At 40.0% G+C, this 23,642-nt stretch overlaps 1 long non-coding RNA gene across 1 annotated transcript; it reads right to left on the reverse strand.

Moving 5' to 3' along the window:
* Nucleotides 1–2,981: 2,981 nt before the first annotated feature.
* LOC109416700 (uncharacterized) lies at nt 2,982–23,642 on the reverse strand. The gene is made up of 2 exons (XR_009998996.1): nt 18,697–23,642; nt 2,982–5,910 (listed from the first exon to the last, which is right to left on the reverse strand). It is a non-coding gene; the product is annotated as an uncharacterized LOC109416700 (long non-coding RNA).

Genomic DNA, 23,642 nt, shown 5'->3' on the forward strand with positions numbered 1-23,642 from the left:
CGTATTTCATGAATTTTTTTCAGTAAACCAACATGGATTTTCATACACTTAAGTGCAAACGCTTCCTTAGGGTCCCAGCTAACTCCCAATATGTGGGTTGTGACCTTTCGGTTTGCCAAAACCTTAGCCTCCAAACTTTTGAGGGAGCTTGTGCTTGAAAATCAGATCAATCTACGAACAAAATTGCAAAATCCGTATTTCATGAATTTTTTTTTAGTAAACCCACACGGATTTTCAAATACTTGGGCGCAAACGCTTCCTAATGGTCCCAACTAACTCCCAATATGTGGGTTGTGGCCTTTCAGTTAGCCAAAACCTTAGCCTCTAAATTTTTGTGGGTGCTTGTGCTTGAAAATCAGATAAATCTAAGAACAAAATTGCAAAATCCGTATTTCATGAATTTTTTTCAGTAAACCAACACGGATTTTCAAAAACTTAAGAGCAATCGCTTCCTTAGGGTCCCAGCCAACTCCCAATATGCGGTTTGTGACCTTTCGGTTTGCCAAAACCATAGCCTCCAAACTTTTGTGGGGGCTTGTGCTTGAAAATCAGATCAATCTACGAACAAAATTGCAAAATCCGTATTTCATGAATTTTTTTCAGTAAACCAACATGGATTTTCAAACACTTGAGTGCAAACGCTTCCTTAGGGTCCCAGCTAACTCTCAATATGCGGGTTGTGACCTTTCGGTTTGCCAAAACCTTAGCCTCCAAACTTTTGAGGGAGCTTGTGCTTGAAAATCAGATCAATCTACGAACAAAATTGCAAAATCCGTATTTCCTGATTTTTTTTCAATAAACCAACCCGGATTTTCAAATACTTAGGAGCAATCGCTTTCTTAGGGTCCCAGATAACTCCCAATATGCGGTGTTAGATCAGCGGGGAGCAGTGGTTCTACCGTTTTGGAATCCGGGGGCAGTAACGGTCAATTACGAAGAGGAAACTGATACACTCTGGATAAAGCCTTGGGAGTTTCTTGGACTGCCGGAGTATTAACTTCACACGCGAATTACTTTAATCGACACTAATTTATTTCACTTAACTATAGTTCAATATATTTCAAAACTCTTAAAATTACAAAATTAATCGTTAGCACTCTATTTCAAAAATTAACTTGTACGGAATGTTGAACGGTCCACTTCTATGACGTCACAGCAGAAAGAGGGCGACACCTTGCAGTAGCCCACCTTTTATAGCCAAGATGAGGCGGAAGAAGGTACGTCGCCATTGTAACCGCCTTAGTGGTGCCGACGTTAGTGTTGGTGTCTCCAGAAGGTTCTCCTTTTGGGCGTTTATCGCATCGATGAACAAGGGGTGATGCATCAGCTCGCAGTTGCCATTCGAATACAGATGGCGCTCTACTTCTCTTTTCGTGACGTTCACGAACATGCGGGTTGCGACCTTTCGGTTTGCCAAAACCATAGCCTCCAAACTTTTGTGGGGGTTGTGCTTGAAAATCAGATAAATCTAAGAACGAAATTGCAAAATCCGTATTTCAAGAATTTTTTTCAGTAAACCAACATGGATTTTAGAATACTCAGGTGCAAACGCTTCCTTAACTTCCAAACTTTTGTGGGGGCTTGTGCTTGAAAATCAGATAAATCTAAGAACAAAATTGCAAAATCCGTACTTCAAGAATTTTTTTAAGTAAACCAACATTCATTTTCAAATACTTGGGCGCAAACGCTTCCTTAGGGTCCCAGCTAACTCCCAATATGCGGGTTGTGACCTTTCGGTTTGCCAAAACCTTAGCCTCCAAACTTTTGTGGGGGCTTGTGCTTGAAAATCAGATCAATCTACGAACAAAATTGCAAATTCCGTATTTCATGATATTTTTTTCAGTAAACCAACATTAATTTTCAAATACTTAGGAGCAATCGCTTCCTTAGGGTACCAGCTAACTCCCAAAATGCGGGTTGTGACCTTTGGGTTTGCCAAAACCTTAGCCTCCAAACTTTTGCGGGGGCTTGTGCTTGAAAATCAGATAAATCTAAGAACAAAATTGCAAAATCCGTATTTCATGATTTTTTTTCAGTAAACCAACATGGATTTTTAAATACTTGGGCGCAAACGCTTCCTTAGGGTCCCAGCTAACTCCCAATATGCGGGTTGTGACCTTTCGATTTGCCAAAACCTTAGCCTCCATACTTTTGTGGGGGCTTGTGCTTGAAAATCAGATCAATCTACGAACAAAATTGCAAAATCCGTATTTCATGATATTTTTTTAGTAAACCCACACGGATTTTCAAATACTTGGGCGCAAACGCTTCCTTAGGGTCCCAGCCAACTCCCAATATGCGGGTTGTGGCCTTTCAGTTAGCCAAAACCTTAGCCTCCAAACTTTTGTGGGTGCTTGTGCTTGAAAATCAGATCAATCTACGAACATGTAGTGACTCCACGCTCGGTAAAATAGCGATACCCACGAACGGGTACTCAGATATGATAGATCTCATGTAACTAGAACAATAAATAAATTGAGTAAGTTGTAGACCATGAATCCGAACGGGCTGATTATTTCCATCCTCAAAGAACGTCTCTTAAAACTCCCGTTTTCATGGTTTCTACTTTGGTTATAACAGTGTCGACGAGGAGAAATATTTGATCTTGCTGTGCGTTTCACGACCGCAGGTATTTAGTACCTTTTGGCGTGATTTTTCCCGGCAAGTTTCTGTTTGGTGATATGCGTGCTAGTGTTTTTTTTTTTATGTTTTGTATATGCTAGTGTCTGAATTTTGCCCGTGATTTTTTTTTTCATTTTGTGGATGGTGCACTTGAAAAATAAGCAACTTTCTCACGACCACCGGTGTAGCAAGCTTTTGGCGTGATTTTTAGTGAATTCGTGCTATTTAATATTTCACATCCGCGTGTTTCACGGCCGCCGGTAAATTAATACTTTTGGCGTGAATTTCGTCGGTGTGATTATTTTTTTTTTTGGAACAGTGCACCAGACAAATTTGAAGTTTTACATTTAATGATCACAACATTCACGACCCCTGGCGTATATTCGTTTTTGGCGTGATTTTGTTTGCTACCTTGTTTGTGATTTGGTATAAACAGTTGTGCATTAAAAAACTGCTAGTACAAAGTGATCCTCTTTCTTAGCATGGCGTAAAAACCGCTTTTGTCTTGGTTTAAGTGCAAACCATTTTGTATTTTGTTTTTATTTGATGAGAGAGGAGCGTAATTTCATCTCTATACGATAATTTACCCATTGAAAATGGAGGCCTTTATTGTGCTTTGTTTTTTGTCATATTTGTTTCTTGACATTTTTATTGAGCACCATTTTCATTTGATCGCAACGATCGCAACACGAAGCCAGTCGCAAGCCCTTTTGGCGATCAACTGTGGCCAGAGACGATGACACTCAATTCGCAGCAGTGTGTGTTATCTCGGTTTTCTCATCTGGTATTTGGACTAAAGCGGAGGAAAGAAGTGCATTTTTTGTTGTTGCTGCGCAATGTTTTGGACGCGGTGCATACTGGATCGGCCTTCTTTCATTTGGTGACACTATCGGCGCACAAGAAAAGCAATGGACTTCCCTACTGTGAGCCGTGGACAGGAGGCCGTGTGATGGAGGATAGCTGAGCCGCCGAGTTTCTAGTGTTTGATTCGTATGTTTTTTTTGCATTTTTTTTGTGATCATTGTAATTGTTTTCCGCCAGGGCTGGTACGGTTTTTTTTTTTTGCAATTTTTTTTTGTGTTTTTGTGTGACAAGTACTCTTTCATTCTTCGTGTAGCATTTTTGCATTTGTTTTCAAGATTTGTTTTGAGTATATAATTTTTCCATTAAAAAGGCAACACATTGTGACAGTAGTAAAAATGCACATTTTAAATTTGGATTCTGTTTAATTTTGCAAGTTTTTTTTTTCGGAGGAGAATTCTGTAAGTCATAGATTATTCAATACGGGAAACATACATAAAAATCTTAAAGATAAGTGAGGGTGAATAACAAACAAAATGTATGTATAATGAACGTGTAGAAGAACATTAGTTCGTTCGAGTGTAAATTGCAAACTATAGTTTGCATTCTGAAAATTTGAAATGATAATTATATTAATTTAGAAATTTCAGAATGTCCTTATATACTAGCCTAAGGGGAAAGGAGTTGTAGTGACTCCACGCTCGGTAAAATAGCGATACCCACGAACGGGTACTCAGATATGATAGATCTCATGTAACTAGAACAATAAATATATTGAGTAAGTTGTAGACCATGAATCCGAACGGGCTGATTATTTCCATCCTCAAAGAACGTCTCTTAAAACTCCCGTTTTCATGGTTTCTACTTTGGTTATAACAGAACAAAATTGCAAAATCCGTATTTCATGAAATTTTTTCAGTAAACCAACACGGATTTTCAAAAACTTAAGAGCAATCGCTTCCTTAGGGTCCCAGCTAACTCCCAATATGCGGTTTGTGACCTTTCGGCTTGCCAAAACCATAGCCTCCAAACTTTTGTGGGGGCTTGTGCTTGAAAATCAGATCAATCTACGAACAAAATTGCAAAATCCGTATTTCATGATTTTTTTTCAGTAAACCAACATGGATTTTCAAACACTTGAGTGCAAACGCTTCCTTAGGGTCCCAGCTAACTCTCAATATGCGGGTTTTGACCTTTCGGTTTGCTAAAACCTTAGCCTCCAAACTTTTGAGGGAGCTTGTGCTTGAAAATCAGATCAATCTACGAACAAAATTGCAAAATCCGTATTTCCTGAATTTTTTTCAATAAACCAACCCGGATTTTCAAATGCTCAGGAGCAATCGCTTTCTTAGGGTCCCAGCTAACTCCCAATATGCGGGTTGCGACCTTTCGGTTTGCCAAAACCATAGCCTCCAAACTTTTGTGGGGGTTGTGCTTGAAAATCAGATAAATCTAAGAACGAAATTGCAAAATCCGTATTTCAAGAATTTTTTTCAGTAAACCAACATGGATTTTAGAATACTTAGGAGCAAACGCTTCCTTAACTTCCAAACTTTTGTGGGGGCTTGTGCTTGTGTAACAAATGTCTTTGTAACATGTGCTTGTTATTATTAAAACAATTTTAAAATTGTTTAAATAATTCTTTTTTTTAATCTGTTCAATTTTGGTTTACCGTGTATGCCCAACAGTTTGTTCGTTTTATCGTTGTGGCGTTTAGAGACACCTAGTGGTAGGAATCGGTATGTCCGCTCGAGTACTAAAACGATAACCTTTAAAAAGCACGTACATTGCATACCCGCAGGCGGAATTCTTTATGCGCTTTTCTTTCGTACTCGAATAATTTGGAAATTCGAGAAGAAGTGCTAGACTATGGAAAGACAACCCGAAACCGGAAACCCTTTTTCCAGCCAATCAAAATTCACTATAAATTTCAAAAGAAAAACCGGAAACCATATTTGGACCAATCAGAAATCAGGAAAGTAGACAGTACTGATCAGTGGGCTGAACCTATAAAAGGGGTTGGGGCACTCATATCAAACTCTCTTTACTCTGGTGGAAACCGTTGTTCAAGGTGGTTGATTTGAAAACGTAAAAGTGTAAGTTGTTGAATCTTAAAACGGTTAATTGATTTTTTGAATAGTTTATTCGGAAGTGGTTCAATAACGTCAAAAAGAGTGTGAAGTAAAATCGGCCGTACTTAAAGGTGGCTAAACCCATTCAACGTGGGTGTTTGTCTGGAGCCCAAAGTACGTGGCCGTCCCACGCTCGGTCGTCGCTAACTGGCAAGCAGCGGTCCACCACCCACGATTCCGGGACAATTTTCCCGAAGAATCTGCTGTGCGGCCTCTTAGAATACGGCGATTCCCGAACCGCTCCGAGGAACTGAAGTGCGTCGACGCCACGTGAAGCCATCCTTCGTTGGAACCCAAGCCAGCTGGCCAGCAAGTAAGCCCGTTTTAGTTTTGTGCACTCGAAGAAGAATGAGCTCTGAAAAAAGTTGGGGGAATTTGTAAAATATTGTAAATACACGTAGTAGTTAAATACCTTAGTTCCTAGTTTTTGCTTTCACACTTTTTCACGAATTAAATTTTAAAAATTGAACTTGAATTTTCTTTAGTTTTTCTTTATTTTCTTTGGGAAGCGTTTTAGAATTAAGTTTTCAAGTTGAATTTCTTTCAATTGCCTGAGTTAATCCTTTTTTTGTAAATATTATTTCAATCATTTTAAGTAACCATGCGTCTCCATCAGTGCTCGAGTTTTTTAATATGAAGTGCGATGATTTTATAGTATTTTAGGTCTCAGTTCTAGCTTCGGTTTTCTGATTGGTTTAAGATTGGTTGGGTTTGGAAAGGGAGATTAAGTGAATTTACGGTGATTGGGAACAACAACCTGCCCTCAGAGAAGAGTCTTTGGCCGGACATAAACAGTGCTAGTGGCCCTTCTGTTGAAGGTGGCGCTTAAGTCACTAGCTACGGGTAACCAGACACGTGGATCGCGGATACTTTCGACCCGAATCCAAGCAATTAGGTTACATTTTGGCGCCCAACGTGGGGCGGGTTTAATTAGTTAGAATTTGTTTCAATTTCTTTTTTGGAAACGTGTAATATTTCTGAATTTAGGGTATTTTTTTAAATTACTTTTATTTAAAATTATTTTTGGAGTTTTTTTTTTCTTTTTGAGAGTGGGACGTGAGAAGAAACCTCTGGTCAATATGGCCAAGTTTACAGCGAACCTTTATCGTATGAATGCGTCACATTTGGAAGAGTGTGAGTTGGAGTATGAGTTGATTTTGCGGGGATTATCGATTTCGGAACACAGACAGGACAATGAGCGTCGTCTTCGGTCTGCCCTAAGGGATGACGAGAAAGTAAATCGCGATTACTTATCATGGCGAGGAATCTCTGAGGAATGTGCGTTCATAGGAAATCGTTTAAAGGAAATTGAAGATAGTATCATATACCAGGCAAACCTCAAATCAAAATCTAGGTTGTACCATTATTATCTCAGGCTTAGACGATGCCAGGTACAGACTCCGCGCGAAGAAGAGAACCGTTACGTCTTAGTAGACGCCATCAAGGACATGTTGTTGAAGTATTTCAATGAACTGATCGAAAATAAGGACGAATTGTACATGCAAATGCCTTTGGACTCTAGTGGCACCGCGGGTAGAAATGAGATAGGACAGACTCGCGCTGAAAGCGTATCGGTTTCAGGTATTAATCAGAGATCGACAGGGGCAATACCTAAGTCAAACGAGCAAGCGCGTCGCGTTGCATTTTCGACTAGGGACGATGAAGAAAGTTTAGAATCAAATGGTGACATTATTGATGATTTAGTAGTCTTGAACTCACCAGTCACAGAAGCGGTAAATCCTTTAATTAGCCCAGAGCGGGTACAGAATACCACTCCGGTCAATATGTCACGCAGGCTAAGAACTGAGGAGGTTCAAACAGGTAATTTCCAACAAGAGGCACGGGGAGGTCAGACGTCCCAAACCTCGCGACCCCCGGTGTTTGTGAGTGCTTTTAGACCAAATTCACAATTGACCAATAATTTTGGACAATCGTCCAGAGATGATTTTGTACATGTGTCACAAATCGAAACTTACGTCCAAAAATGCGTTAGTACAATTTTGGAAAACCAACGAACAGATCGAGTAGGCTCCGATCGGATCAATTTACTCACTGATCAATTACAAAATGCCAATATTCGTGGGGAAGAAAGTCGCTACACTCCGACATTCCAACGAACCCCAGGATCGACACCGTATTCGACTTCCTTCAGAAGGCAAAATGACGTTCAACATTATTCAGTTATCCCTGGTAATTTGAATATTCCTCCCTCACTAACGAGCACGCAGCGGTCCTCAAACGTGATTTTCAATCGATCTTTGCCTCATCAACCAGAAAGGATTTACTCTGATAGGACTTCCTTGACTAGCGGCCCAAATGCTTTGCGAAACCCCTTCGATCCGCCTCAAACACCGAATATGAGAAACGTTCGGAACCCACCGCACCATTTGTGTAAAATCATTGGCACATGGCCAAAATTCTGTGGCGACAACAATATTGTTCCTTTGGTGTCCTTTTTAAGGACAATTGATATGCTCTGCAGGTCTTATGAAATCGATAAGGAAGAACTTAAACCTCATGCTCACCTTTTGTTTACAGGGGATGCATATACTTGGTATACGACCTACGTTGAACGTTTCGTAGATTGGGACACACTGTTGTACTACCTCTCCATTAGGTACGACAACCCTAATAGGGATAGGTACATTAACCTTAGTAAGGTCTTGGGGTCTTTTTTGACCTTTTCCGAATTTCAATTCGCTATAGCTTATGTTTCGAAAGGCCTAGAAATCTGAAATTTTCAGACAATTATTTTTTTGTGAAAAACTTTCATTTCCATTCATCTAAAACACTGGACGACCCCTAGGGGAGCTCCCATAAAAAAAGTTACAAATAAGACCCTGGGGTCATTTTTGACCCCAAACTTTGAACGGCTCTCAAAAATCAGTGGCTGGGCCGATTTTGATTTTCTTTGGCCCAAATGAAAGCCACACATGTCTAGTTTTCAAAACCCCCGGAGAGTTCCGGATTTGGTCACTGTGGCCACCGGGAACCTGCTTCAACTGAAAAAATGCCGCTTTAGAGACCCTAACTTTGGCAAGCTATAACTTTGCAACCAAACAAGTAATCAGGACCGTTCAAGAATCGTTGGAAAGGTATTCACGTGGACTTTGATTAAAGACATTAATATTGACTAATTCTTAAGAACCGGTTCCGGAAATCCGGAACATCCGGAAAGTAATGTTTTTCACGATAATGTGCTAGAAAGCACATTCATATTATTTACAGGATAGAAGTTTTTGCATCAAACTTCTTTAGGCCATAATACAATCTGTCGAGAACTATTTCTGTATGTTTCTGGTTATGTCCCGTCCTTCTGGAACCGGTTCCAGGGATCCCACAAGATGGCCAACGAGTTGACTGTAACGAAATTGAACGGTTTTCCGCGCTAAACACATCTGCGTTGGTTAACTCATGATGAAATCTCAATAATATTACATGCTCCATATTGTTGTGATATGTAAAAATATTGTTGGACATTGTGGTCTTATGTGGCCACCGGAGTGACCACCGGAGAAACCCGTATTGAGGGACTTCCATGTTTTTGCAACAAAGATAGGTATTCGACGGCTCTAACTTCATAATTTTTCATGGCCATGTGGCTTCTGGCATTGAAAAGAAGAATTAACCATTCTGGTCTGTTTTGGCCACCGGAGTGACCACCGGAGAAACCCGTATTGAGGGAGTTTCATGTTTTTGCAACAAAGGTAGGCATTCGACGGCTCTAACCTCATGATTTTTCATGGCCATGTGGCTTCTGGCATTGAAAAGAAGAATTGACCACAATAGTCTGTTTTGGCCACCGGAGTGACCACCGGAGAAACCCGTATTGAGAAACTTCCATGTTTTTGCAACAAAGATAGGCATTCGACGGCTCTAACTTCATGTTTTTTTCATGGCCATGTGGCTTCTGGCATTAAATAGAAGAATTGACCATTCTGGTCTGTTTTGGCTACCGGAGTGACCACCGGAAAAATCCGTATTGAGGGAGTTTCATGTTTTTGCAATAAAGATAGGCATTCGACGACTTTAACTTCATGATTTTTCATGGCCATGTGGCTTCTGGCATTGAAAAGAAGAGTTGACTACAATGCCCTATTTTGGCCGCCGGAGTGACCACCGGAGAAACTCGTATTAAGGGAGTTTCATGTTTTTGCAACAAAGATAGGCATTCGAAGGCTCTAACTTCATGGTTTTTCATGGACATGCTGCTTCTGGTATTAAAAAGAACAATTGAATATTCTGGTTCGCTTTGGTCACCGGAGTGACCACTGGTGAAATCCGTATTGAGGGAGTTTCATGTTTTTGCAACAAATATAGGCATTCGACGGCTCTAACTTCATGATTTTTCATGGCCATGTGGCTTCTGGCATTAAATAGAAGAATTGACCATTCTGGTCCGTTTTGGCCACCGGTGTGACCACCGGAAAAAATCGCATTGAGGGACTTCCATGTTTTTGCAACAAAGATGGGCATTCGACGGCTATAACTTCATGATTGTGTACTATTTTGACTATTCTGGTCTGCTTTGGCCATCGGAGTGACCACCTGGAGAATCACATACTAGGGAACTCCTATGTTTATTTTTAAACGCTCATATTATCTAGATTTATCACCAGAAGCAGTCTTTCGACGGCTCAATTTTCATGCTTCGACACGCGACATATTATCTTTATGCTCAGTTGTTATTCTTATTGTTCAACAAGGTTATTCTGTAGTAGAGGCAATTCATGTTAAAATATACTGCGATTCTTGTAGTCTGATACTGCACTGTCAATGGTAATATGGTTAGTTCGAGAATTGAGGATAGTTTTACTTCGGTTCACAAACAAACCTTTCATCGTATATTTTGGTTAACACCGCTTAACGTTTTGGTCGTCTATGTTCACTGTTCTTGAAAATCACATCGTTTCTTTTCATTATCTTTTTAGATATGTCCACATTATTTGTTAGTACTTGATATGCTTTCTCCTTTCTTGCTGGCTCTATTTTCTTATACTTACGTGAAGTCAGCTTTTTCAGAATGAAAAGTTGTCTTAGTTGGTAGGAGAAGGGCTTTCTTGAGGAAGACAAGAAATGTTTCACTTGAATTAGGGAATTATCAAGTTCTGCAATCGAGGAATTCAGTTACAAATATTATCCATTTAGTGAGTTTTATGAACACTTCGCAATTCTTTAATTTTTTTAATAAAATTAATTCGTCTAGTAGTTTCAACTGGCATACTCTTAAAGTTCCACGGAGGATTCCTTTCGAGTCCGACTGACATCAAGGTATACAATTAATAAAATGTGCATGCTGCCCAGGGGCAGAATTTCAAACCAAGAATCTCATCAATGAAGAATATAGTCTCTCCAAGATTGCAGAATTCTGAGCTATGAGATTTTTAAAATTTGCGTGTTTACTGGTGCCACCTAGAGGCAGAATTCTGTCACAAGTGTCCCATTTTGTGCAAGTCTATGTCATACTGATCAACTTTGCCGAAGACACCATCTTCCTAAGTTATTAGGATTCTGAGCTATACAATTTCTAAAATTTGCAAGTTCACTAGCGCCACCTAATGGCAGAATTGCGAAACAAGGTTTCCGTTATATGTAAGTCTCTGCCATACTGGTCAATTTTGCTGAAGACACCAACTTTCTTAGTTATCGGGGGGAGCGACACTAGTTTTGCTGAGCCGAAAAACTTCAAAAAAAATCGAAAAAACCGGTAAACGCCGCCAAGTGGCAGAATTTTGAAACAAGTGTTTATTTTTATGTAAGTTTATGTCATACTGATCAACTTTGCCGAAGACACCATCTTTCTAAGTTATCAGGATTCTGAGCTATGAGTTTTCTAAAATTTGCATGTTCACTAGCGCCGCCTAGTGGCAGAATTGCGAAACAAGTGTTTATTTTTATGTAAGTTTATGTCATACTGATCAACTTTGCCGAAGACACCAACTTTCTAAGTTATCAGGATTCTGAGCTATGAGATTTCTAAAATTTGCATGGTCACTAGCTCCGCCTAATGGCAGAATTGCGAAACAAGTGTTTATTGTTATGAAAGTTTATGTCATTCTGATTAACTTTTCCAAAGACACCAACTTAATAAGTTATCGGGGGAGCGACACTAGTTTTGCCAAGCCGAAAAACTACAAAAAAGTCGGAAAAAGACGAAAAAACCGGTAAACGCCACCTAGTGTCAGAATTTTGAAACATGTGTTTTTTGTTATGTAAGTTTATGTCATACTGCTCAACTTTGCCGAAGACATCAACTTTCTAAGTTATCAGGATTCTGAGCTATAAGTTTTCTAAAATTTGCATGTTCACTAGCGCCGCCTAGTGGCAGAATTGCGAAACAAGTGTTAATTTTTATGTAAGTTTATGTCATACTGATCAACTTTGCCGAAGACACCAACTTCGTAAGTTATCAGGATTCTGAGCTATGAAATTTCTAAAATTTGCATATTCACTAGCGCCGCCCAGTGGAGGAATTTTGAACTTCGCAACTCATCGTCAGTAAGTTATTGGCGTACCCAACAACTTTTCCGAAGACACTATCCTTCCAAATTATCAGGGTCTTGAGCTGTCGCATATCGTAACGTTTGCTTGACAACCTGATATGGTTTCTGTAGTGCAATTTAGCATCAAACTGTTGATAGTCCCTCTAGCGGCCAAGTTGCCAACTAATCATATGAACCAAAGTTCTAAATGGTAGATCTTATCAAGCCCTAAAACTTTGCCGAAGAAAGTATTGCGCTAACTCTTAACACACCCGAGATAATAGGCCATACCCCCAAAAGGCCGAAAACCCATAAGCTCTTAGTCTCCTATTAAACGGATTCCTATTGCGCCCCCCGACCAGTGATCTTATAAGAGTCTCGACTGTATATACAAAGTTATAAAATAGGTTGAAAGAGACTGGCCAGGGCCAGGGATAAAACCCAGTGCCCAGGAGTAATCAGGAACATTAAACATCAAACCACAAAGTCCGTCAAATGAATCAGAGCCTTAATTCAATAAAGCTTTCAACAACAGTATAGTAAAATTTCCACTACTGTCGTATACACAATATTTGCGCCGATAAATAAATAAGGTATGATGAACATCCAGCTACGCCTCTGACAACATCACGATTGGTAACCCCTAAAAAATTTCTTGCGCCCCGTTGTTGATCCTCATCATCATATGCTCGATCATTATCCTCGTTTCGTTCCAACTACTTTGCGTGGTCTCTCAAAAACCAAACTTTCGTTAATTTATTCTTCATCATCACTTCGTCGTCGTCGTCGTCGCCGTCGCCGTGGACCGAGCCAGTGCCAAAACAGACCAGAATGGTCAATTCTTCTTTTTAATGCCAGAAGCCACATGGCCATGAAAAATCATGAAGTTAGAGCCGTCGAATGCCTATATTTGTAGCAAAAACATGAAACTCCCTCAATACGAGTTTCTCCGGCGGTCGCTCCGGTGGCCAAAACAGACCATTGTAGTCAATTCTTCTTTTCAATGCCAGAAGCCACATGACCATGAAAAATCATGAAGTTAGAGCCGTCGAATGCCTATCTTTATTGCAAAAACATGAAACTCCCTTAATACGGATTTCTCCGGTGGTCACTCCGGTGGCCAAAACAGACCAGAATGGTCAATTCTTCTATTTAATGCCAGAAGCCACATGGCCATGAAAAATCATGAAGTTAGAGCCGTCGAATGCCTATCTTTGTTGCAAAAACATGGAAGTCCCTCAATACGGGTTTCACCGGTGGTCACTCCGGTGGCCAAAACAGACCATTGTGGTCAATTCTTCTTTTCAATGCCAGAAGCCACATGGCCAGGAAAAATCATGAAGTTAGAGCCGCCGAATGCCTATCTTTATTGCAAAAACATGAAACTCCCTCAATACGGATTTCTCCGGTGGTCACTCCGGTAGCCAAAACAGACCAGAATGGTCAATTCTTCTATTTAATGCCAGAAGCCACATGGCCATGAAAAAACATGAAGTTAGAGCCGTCGAATGCCTATCTTTGTTGCAAAAACATGAAACTCCCTCAATACGGATTTCTCCGGTGGTCACTCCGGTGGCCAAAACAGACCAGAATGGTCAATTCTTCTATTTAATGCCAGAAGCCACATGGTCATGAAAAATCATGAAGTTAGAGCCGTCGAATGCCTATATTTGTAGCAAAAACATGAAACTCCCTCAATACGAGTTTCTCCGGTGGTCACTCCGGTGGCCAAAACAGACCAGAATGGTCAGTTCTTCTATTTAATGCCAGAAGCCACATGGCCATGAAAAATCATGAAGTTAGAGCCGTCGAATGCCTATCTTTGTTGCAAAAACATGGAAGTCCCTCAATACGGGTTTCTTCGGTGGTCACTCCGGTGGCCAAAACAGACCAGAATGGTTAATTCTTCTTTTCAATGCCAGAAGCCACATGGCCATGAAAAATCATGAAGTTAGAGCCGTCGAATGCCTATCTTTGTTGCAAAAACATGGAAGTCCCTCAATACGGGTTTCTCCGGTGGTCACTCCGGTGGCCACATAAGACCACAATGTCCAACAATATTTTTACATATCACAACAATATGGAGCATATAAAATTATTGAGATTTCATCATGAGTTAACCAACGCAGATGTGTTTAGCGCGGAAAACCGTTCAATTTCGTTACAGTCAACTCGTTGGCCATCTTGTGGGATCCCTGGAACCGGTTCCAGAAGGACGGGACATAACCAGAAACATACAGAAATAGTTCTCGACAGATTGTATTATGGCCTAAAGAAGTTTGATGCAAAAACTTCTATCCTGTAAATAATATGAATGTGCTTTCTAGCACATTATCGTGAAAAACATTACTTTCCGGATGTTCCGGATTTCCGGAACCGGTTCTTAAGAATTAGTCAATATTAATGTCTTTAATCAAAGTCCACGTGAATACCTTTCCAACGATTCTTGAACGGTCCTGATTACTTGTTTGGTTGCAAAGTTATAGCTTGCCAAAGTTAGGGTCTCTAAAGCGGCATTTTTTCAGTTGAAGCAGGTTCCCGGTGGCCACAGTGACCAAATCCGGAACTCTCCGGGGGTTTTGAAAACTAGACATGTGTGGCTTTCATTTGGGCCAAAGAAAATCAAAATCGGCCCAGCCACTGATTTTTGAGAGCCGTTCAAAGTTTGGGGTCAAAAATGACCCCAGGGTCTTATTTGTAACTTTTTTTTAGGGACTAAGGAAGGTTAAAGAAGAAATGCGAAACCGCAAGCAAAAGCCTAATGAGCTTTTCAGCGCTTTTCTTACTGAAATCGAGTCCTTATCGCAACGTTTGATTAATCCATTGCCAGATATCGAAAAATTCGATTTAGTGGTAGAAAATATGAAGATTTCATACAAGAGAAGGCTGGCTCTAGAAGACATTCGGTCGATTGAAGATTTAGCACAAAAGTGTTATCGATTTGATGCCTTGGAATCAAATCTTTTCAGTCCAAAGTCACGAGGCACTAACGCCGATATTCATGCTTTAAGTGCTGATGAAGAAGAAAGTGATGAGGAGTACGTCAATGCGCTAAATGCCAAAGTTGGTCGTAGAACTAATAGGCAAAATGGAAATAAGTACACAAGCGAGCAAAACAATGAGGAAACGGGAATAATTTGTTGGAATTGCCGTGGAAATGATCATATTTGGAAATATTGTCCTGAAGAAAAAAGGATCTTTTGCCATGTTTGTGGACATAGTGGAAGAACTTCTTTCAACTGTCCTAACAACCATCCAACTAACGCAACATTCGCTAAAGTTCCAAAAAACGAGTTACAGGAGAATGTTTAAGGAACCAATCTTCTCCTTCTGATTCAACAGTGGTTCCCAAAGCTGATCTGACCAATCCTTTTCCTACGTTTTCCGAAGTTTTCGAAATTAAAATTAAGCCACATCGATGTCCAAAGATCAAGGTTCAGGTCTTAGGTTATGAAGTTGAGGCTTTGGCAGACACTGGGGCAGCTATGTCCATCATAAATTCCAGAGATCTTATTGATCAATTGGGACTGAAAGTTCACAACATTAACCTTAAAATTAAAACTGCGGATGGTACTGCTCATCAATGTCTCGGAGGTGTACAGATGCCCTACACATACGGTAACGTTACGAAAGTCGTCCCTACTGTAATCGTAGTGGGAATATCCCAACCTTTGATACTGGGAATGAACTTCCTAGACCAGTTTGGTTTTGAGTTACGTAGCCCTTATGATCCACAACCCTTAAATAGTGATTCAACTGAGGGTACCGTGAACACGATCGACTTGTTTTTTGTTGAAAATTATTTCGAAAATAGTCTCGAATCAATAGTTTTCCTATTGGTACCTAACGAGATGTTAGAACAGGAAGTCACGCCAAAATCATCGGTGGAGTATGAAAATGACCCCAGTTTGGAACTTCCCACATTAGATTTCCCTCAAAACTCTTTTAACCATCCAGATGAAATTATCACCGAACATAATCTCAGTTCAAGTCAACGGTTAGAGCTATTTGAGGCGGTTAAGACATTGCCGTGCACTCAAGATGGTCATTTAGGGAAAACAGATCTTATCAAACACAGTATAGAAATACTTCCTGAGGCACACCTAAGAAGAAAGCAGCCAATGTATAAATATTCCCCGACTGTAGAACGTGAAGTTGACAGTGAAATCGAAAGAATGAAAAAACTAGGGGTTATTGAAGAGTGTAGTGGGCCTGTAGACTTCCTTAACCCAATTTTGCCGGTCAAGAAGGCCAGTGGAAAATGGCGAATATGCTTAGATTCACGAGGCTTAAACCAAATAACCAAGCCGGATGATTTTCCTTTTCCGAGCATGACGAACATACTCCATAGGATTAAAAAGTCAAAATACTTTTCGATAATAGATTTATCTGAATCTTATTATCAAGTTCCCCTCGAAGAATCATCCAAAAACAAAACTGGGTTCCGGACAAATAAGGGATTATACAGGTTTACTGTAATGCCTTTCGGCTTAACAAATGCCCCCGCCACATTGGCCCGGTTAATGAGTGAAGTTTTAGGACATGATTTAGAGCCATATGTCCATGTTTATCTGGACGACACTATCATTGCGACCGATGATTTTGAAACCCACATGTATTACCTGAGAATTGTGGCTGAAAGATTTAGGAAGGCGGGATTGACCATAAATGTCCAGAAATCCAGTTTTTTGTCAACGGAAAATAAAGTACTTAGGCTACATTATTACCGAGGATGGGTTGTCAATCGACCCCGAAAAGATAAAAGCTGTGCTTGATTACCCCATACCAAAATCTGTTAAAGATATCCGTCGATTGCTAGGCATAGCAGGTTTTTATCAAAAATTTATTAATCAATACTCCGACATAACAGCTCCAATCTCGGACCTTCTTAAAAAGGGAAAAAAGGTTTTATGGACAGAGGATGCAAACTGTGCTTTCCTCAAATTTAAATCTGCACTGGTTACCGCGCCCATTTTAGCCAACCCTGATTTTGAGATGCCATTTATTATTGAGACAGATAGCTCTGATCAGGCTATCGGAGCTGTCCTAACCCAAATACAGAACGGCGAACGTAAATGTTTGGCCTATTATTCAAAAAAACTTTCCAGCACTCAACGACGCTATAGTGCAACAGAAAGGGAGTGCTTGGCGGTGTTACTAAGCATCGAAAATTTTAGGCACTTTGTAGAAGGAACCAGATTTGTAGTTCAAACTGACGCAATGAGTTTGACATTTTTAAAGTCCATGTCCATTGAGTCAAAATCCCCAAGAATTGCCAGATGGGCTCTTAAATTGTCGAAGTATGACGTCACCTTCGAATACAAGAAGGGAAGCGAAAACATTTCTGCGGATTTTCTTTCTAGATGCGTCAACTCATTGTCGGTTGAAATGCCTGATGCTTACTTGAACGGTCTACGGGATCAAATTCAAAAAAACCCTGAACGCTTCAAGGATTTCAAAGTCCATGAAGGGAACGTCTACAAATTCATCTCAAATACCACAGAGCTCGAAGATTCTTGCTTTAAGTGGAAGTATGTAGTACCTGCGGCAGAAAGAAGAGGCGTGATGACGCAAATCCATACCGAAGCACATCTAGGGTTTGCTAAGACTTTAGCGAAAATCCGTGAAAAACTCTATTGGCCTAAAATGGCCGTGGACGTAAAGCGATTTTGTAACACGTGTGAGGTCTGCAAAGAGTCCAAAACGGACAATGTTAATGTTACACCTCCTTGCGGCAAACGCAAGCTGTGTTCCAGACCGTGGGAGATGATCTCCCTAGATTTTTTAGGGCCATACCCCCGATCCAAACGAGGAAACATATGGTGCTTAGTCGTCTCAGATTTTTATTCAAAATTTGTGATGGTTCAGTGTATGAGGTCGGCTACGTCACAAGCGGTTTGCACTTTTCTGGAAAACATGGTTTTCCTAGTATTTGGAGTACCGTCGATTTGCATTTCAGACAATACCGTTTTCACCTCCAAACTATTTGAAAGTTTGTTGCATCAATACCAAGTGACACACTGGAACCTTGCCGTGTATCACCCTGGGCCCAATCCTACTGAGCGTATTAACAGAGTGATCGTAACTGCAATACGATGTTCGCTTAATGACAAATCCTCCCATAAAGACTGGGACGAGGACGTTAACAAAATTGCAATGGCAATTCGAACCTCGGTTCATGAAAGTACGGGTTTCACCCCTTATTTTCTCAATTTTGGTAGACATATGATCAGCAACGGACAAGAGTATGAAACACTCCTGACCAGTAACCCTATCGCAGACTATCGCCCTGCAATCCTACCAGAAGACCAGAAGAAACTTCACGAAATTGTCCAACGAAATATCAAGAAAGCCTATGATAAGTACTCTCACCATTACAACCTGAGAAGCAATCCTACAAGACAGTTCACTGAAGGTGAAGTTGTCTACAAAAAGAATATTCACCAGTCGGACAAGTCGAAGAACTTTGTGGGAAAATTTGCCAATTTATACACAAAAGTGAAAATACACAAAGTGGTCGGATCAAATACTTTTATATTGGCAAATTTGAACGGGCAACGCATTCCTGGTACCTATCACTCCTCATTCTTAAAGAAAATCAAAGTCTAAGTCCCTAAAGCTATGTCGGTACACACTAAGTTACATAAACCATCACTCACCAAGAGATTAAAAACACACGTAGTGGTCATCACAATCCAAGGCGTCGCATCCATGCCGCGTCCTGCAGTAGAGCCTCCGGGTAGGAAATGGTCCATAGAGGAAGAGAAATAGATTAGAAGACGGAACAATTCAAACAACCCTTGTAGTCGACGACAAGGCTCCAATCGCGACACCTAACTCAAAGAAAAAAGAAAAGAAAATAGGTTAATATCTTCATAACAAAAACAATAATTAGGTCAGTAAGTTAATTTAGGGTAATAAAGATAAAACATACATAAAAAACTGAACACTTATCTTAATTAAACATCCCGCGTAGATCAGCAAAAAAATCTGCACATAGTAGTCTAAGCTCAATCCAATCGTCAATTTGTTTCATCAGTCCATCTCCAGTTGCAAAAATAGATCCAAAGCAGCAATAGTAGTCCATGTAATCCAGGTCCTTTTTTCGATCCTATAGCCATCAGTCACTTCAGCAACAACTACGCCGTACAGCTTAGTATGTCCAATCAGTACAGCATTCAAATAAACTCTGTAGAGTCTTCATGTAGCACCTGCAGCGTTGAAACAATCTGACAGTTCAAGCCATTCCATTTCTGCCGAACCCATTCTTTTTTGTTACCGTATTCAGTAGAAATTATTCCATCCGCTTTCCAATTGTTTTCCACGTTAGCTACAAATTATAAAGTTTCATGATAAATGGTCACACGAATTAAAATTCACAAGCTTACCTTAAAATTTTGCAGAAAACATGATCGATCACTAGGTTTCCGTTCACAATATTATATTTCATCACAATATATCCGGTACAAAAGGAAAATCTCATTCTTTCACTTCTGACAGTTCAATGTAAATAAACCACCCGTTACCACCCCACCCGTTTTGCGATAGGAATGCTACCACCCATTCCAATAGATTCCAATAAGATACGAAGTTCGAAAACATCCAGTAACCCCAGAAGTTATGCAATAGCCCATGTGATTTCCGAAACGATAATAATGAATGCGTTTAGTAATGTGTACATGAAAGGGGTTAGAATTGGTTAGAAAATAAGTTGAGATTATTTCTTTCATATTTTTATGAAGTTATGCTGGATAAGCAACAGTCGGTAATTATTTCTTTCATATATTTATGAAGTTATTGGATAATAATTTCCATGTCGGTCATTCATTTTCTTCCATTATGTATGGAGTAATTCAAAATTGGGTAAGGGGAGAATTGCCTATTGCGTAGCAATTAAGGCAATCTTAGTATAGTTGTATGAATGTGAGATGGAATGTTTGCGATTTAAGTTGAGGAATCACCAATTAATCTCCAAGACAAGATAGCTACAAGTTGAAACGATTGACACTTGTAAATAGTATTTTTTTTTTTCAAAAAGTTAAATTTAGGTCCGCAGTTGTCACATAAAGATTGTAAATATAGATAAACATTCTAATAAAAAAAAGGTCAATATTCATTTCATAGTTGTTGCGTGAAAGTGTGTAGCGTATTTTTAAATTTGGAAAAATTAGTAGGGGCGAATGTAACAAATGTCTTTGTAACATGTGCTTGTTATTATTAAAACAATTTTAAAATTGTTTAAATAATTCTTTTTTTTAATCTGTTCAATTTTGGTTTACCGTGTATGCCCAACAGTTTGTTCGTTTTATCGTTGTGGCGTTTAGAGACACCTAGTGGTAGGAATCGGTATGTCCGCTCGAGTACTAAAACGATAACCTTTAAAAAGCACGTACATTGCATACCCGCAGGCGGAATTCTTTATGCGCTTTTCTTTCGTACTCGAATAATTTGGAAATTCGAGAAGAAGTGCTAGACTATGGAAAGACAACCCGAAACCGGAAACCCTTTTTCCAGCCAATCAAAATTCACTATAAATTTCAAAAGAAAAACCGGAAACCATATTTGGACCAATCAGAAATCAGGAAAGTAGACAGTACTGATCAGTGGGCTGAACCTATAAAAGGGGTTGGGGCACTCATATCAAACTCTCTTTACTCTGGTGGAAACCGTTGTTCAAGGTGGTTGATTTGAAAACGTAAAAGTGTAAGTTGTTGAATCTTAAAACGGTTAATTGATTTTTTGAATAGTTTATTCGGAAGTGGTTCAATAACGTCAAAAAGAGTGTGAAGTAAAATCGGCCGTACTTAAAGGTGGCTAAACCCATTCAACGTGGGTGTTTGTCTGGAGCCCAAAGTACGTGGCCGTCCCACGCTCGGTCGTCGCTAACTGGCAAGCAGCGGTCCACCACCCACGATTCCGGGACAATTTTCCCGAAGAATCTGCTGTGCGGCCTCTTAGAATACGGCGATTCCCGAACCGCTCCGAGGAACTGAAGTGCGTCGACGCCACGTGAAGCCATCCTTCGTTGGAACCCAAGCCAGCTGGCCAGCAAGTAAGCCCGTTTTAGTTTTGTGCACTCGAAGAAGAATGAGCTCTGAAAAAAGTTGGGGGAATTTGTAAAATATTGTAAATACACGTAGTAGTTAAATACCTTAGTTCCTAGTTTTTGCTTTCACACTTTTTCGCGAATTAAATTTTAAAAATTGAACTTGAATTTTCTTTAGTTTTTCTTTATTTTCTTTGGGAAGCGTTTTAGAATTAAGTTTTCAAGTTGAATTTCTTTCAATTGCCTGAGTTAATCCTTTTTTTGTAAATATTATTTCAATCATTTTAAGTAACCATGCGTCTCCATCAGTGCTCGAGTTTTTTAATATGAAGTGCGATGATTTTATAGTATTTTAGGTCTCAGTTCTAGCTTCGGTTTTCTGATTGGTTTAAGGGAAGATTCAAATATTACGTCCATACATTTTTGGGATTTCTAGACCCCCCCTCCCCCCTCTGTCACGCATTTTCCCATACCTAATACACGTAGTGTCACACTTTTGTAGACCCCCCCCCTCCCCCAAATGATCGACGTAATTTTTGAACGTCCCCTAAGATTGGTTGGGTTTGGAAAGGGAGATTAAGTGAATTTACGGTGATTGGGAACAACAACCTGCCCTCAGAGAAGAGTCTTTGGCCGGACATAAACAGTGCTAGTGGCCCTTCTGTTGAAGGTGGCGCTTAAGTCACTAGCTACGGGTAACCAGACACGTGGATCGCGGATACTTTCGACCCGAATCCAAGCAATTAGGTTACACTTGAAAATCAGATAAATCTAAGAACAAAATTGCAAAATCCGTATTTCAAGAATTTTTTTCAGTAAACCAACATTCATTTTCAAATACTTGGGCGCAAACGCTTCCTTACGGTCCCAGCTAACTCCCAATATGCGGGTTGTGACCTTTCGGTTTGCCAAAACCTTAGCCTCCAAGCTTTTGTGGGGGCTTGTGCTTGAAAATCAGATCAATCTACGAACAAAATTGCAAAATCCGTATTTCATGATATTTTTTTCAGTGAACCAACATTAATTTTCAAATACTTAGGAGCAATCGCTTCCTTAGGGTACCAGCTAACTCCCAATATGCGGGTTGTGACCTTTCGATTTGCCAAAACCATAGCCTCCAAACTCTTGAGGGAGCTTGTGCTTGAAAATCAGATCAATCTACGAACAAAATTGCAAAATCCGTATTTCATGATTTTTTTTCAGTAAACCAACATGGATTTTCATACACTTAAGTGCAAACGCTTCCTTAGGGTCCCAGCTAACTCCCAATATGCGGGTTGTGACCTTTCGGTTTGCCAAAACCTTAGCCTCCAAACTTTTGTGGGGGCTTGTGCTTGAAAATCAGATCAATCTAAGAACAAAATTGCAAAATCCGTATTTCATGATTTTTTTTCAGTAAACCCACACGGATTTCCAAATACTTGGGCGCAAACGCTTCCTTAGGGTCCCAGCTAACTCCCAATATGCGGGTTGTGACCTTTCGGTTTGCCAAAACCTTAGCCTCCAAACTTTTGTGGGGGCTTGTGCTTGAAAATCAGATCAATCTACGAACAAAATTGCAAAATCCGTATTTCATGAAATTTTTTTTAGTAAACCCACACGGATTTTCAAATACTTGGGCGCAAACGCTTCCTTAAGGTCCCAGCTAACTCCCAATATGCGGGTTGTGACCTTTCAGTTAGCCAAAACCTTAGCCTCCAAATTTTTGTGGGGGCTTGTGCTTGAAAATCAGATCAATCTACGAACAAAATTGCAAAATCCGTATTTCATGAAATTTTTTTAGTAAACCCACACGGATTTTCAAATACTTGGGCGCAAACGCTTCCTTAGGGTCCCAGCCAACTCCCAATATGCGGGGTTGTGGCCTTTCAGTTAGCCAAAACCTTAGCCTCCAAATTTTTGTGGGGGCTTGTGCTTGAAAATCAGATAAATCTACGAACAAAATTGCAAAATCCGTATTTCATGATTTTTTTTTCAGTAAACCAACATAAGTTCTCAAATACTTAGGAGCAATCGCTTCCTTAGGGTCCCAGCCAACTCCCAAAATGCGGGTTGTGACCTTTGGGTTTGCCAAAATCTTAGCCTCCAAACTTTTGTGGGGGCTTGTGCTTGAAAATCAGATTAATCTACGAACAAAATTGCAAAATCAGTATTTCATGAATTTTTTTCAGTAAACCAACATGGATTTTCAAATACTTGGGCGCAAACGCTTCCTTAGGGTCCCAGCTAACTCCCAATATGCGGGTTGTGACCTTTCAGTTAGCCAAAACCTTAGCCTCCAAACTTTTGTGGGTGCTTGTGCTTGAAAATCAGATCAATCTACGAACAAAATTGCAAAATCCGTATTTCATGATTTTTTTTCAGTAAACCAACATTCATTTTCAAATACTTAGGCGCAAACGCTTCCTTAGGGTCCCAGCTAACTCCCAATATGCTGGTTGTGACCTTTCGGTTTGCCAAAACCTTAGCCTCCAAACTTTTGTGGGGGCTTGTGCTTGAAAATCAGATCAATCTACGAACAAAATTGCAAAATCAGTATTTCATGAATTTTTTTTTAGT

Source organism: Aedes albopictus, chromosome 3 (genome assembly GCF_035046485.1).
Source record: "Aedes albopictus strain Foshan chromosome 3, AalbF5, whole genome shotgun sequence".
In the NCBI taxonomy this organism is placed as follows: Eukaryota; Metazoa; Arthropoda; class Insecta; order Diptera; family Culicidae; genus Aedes; species Aedes albopictus.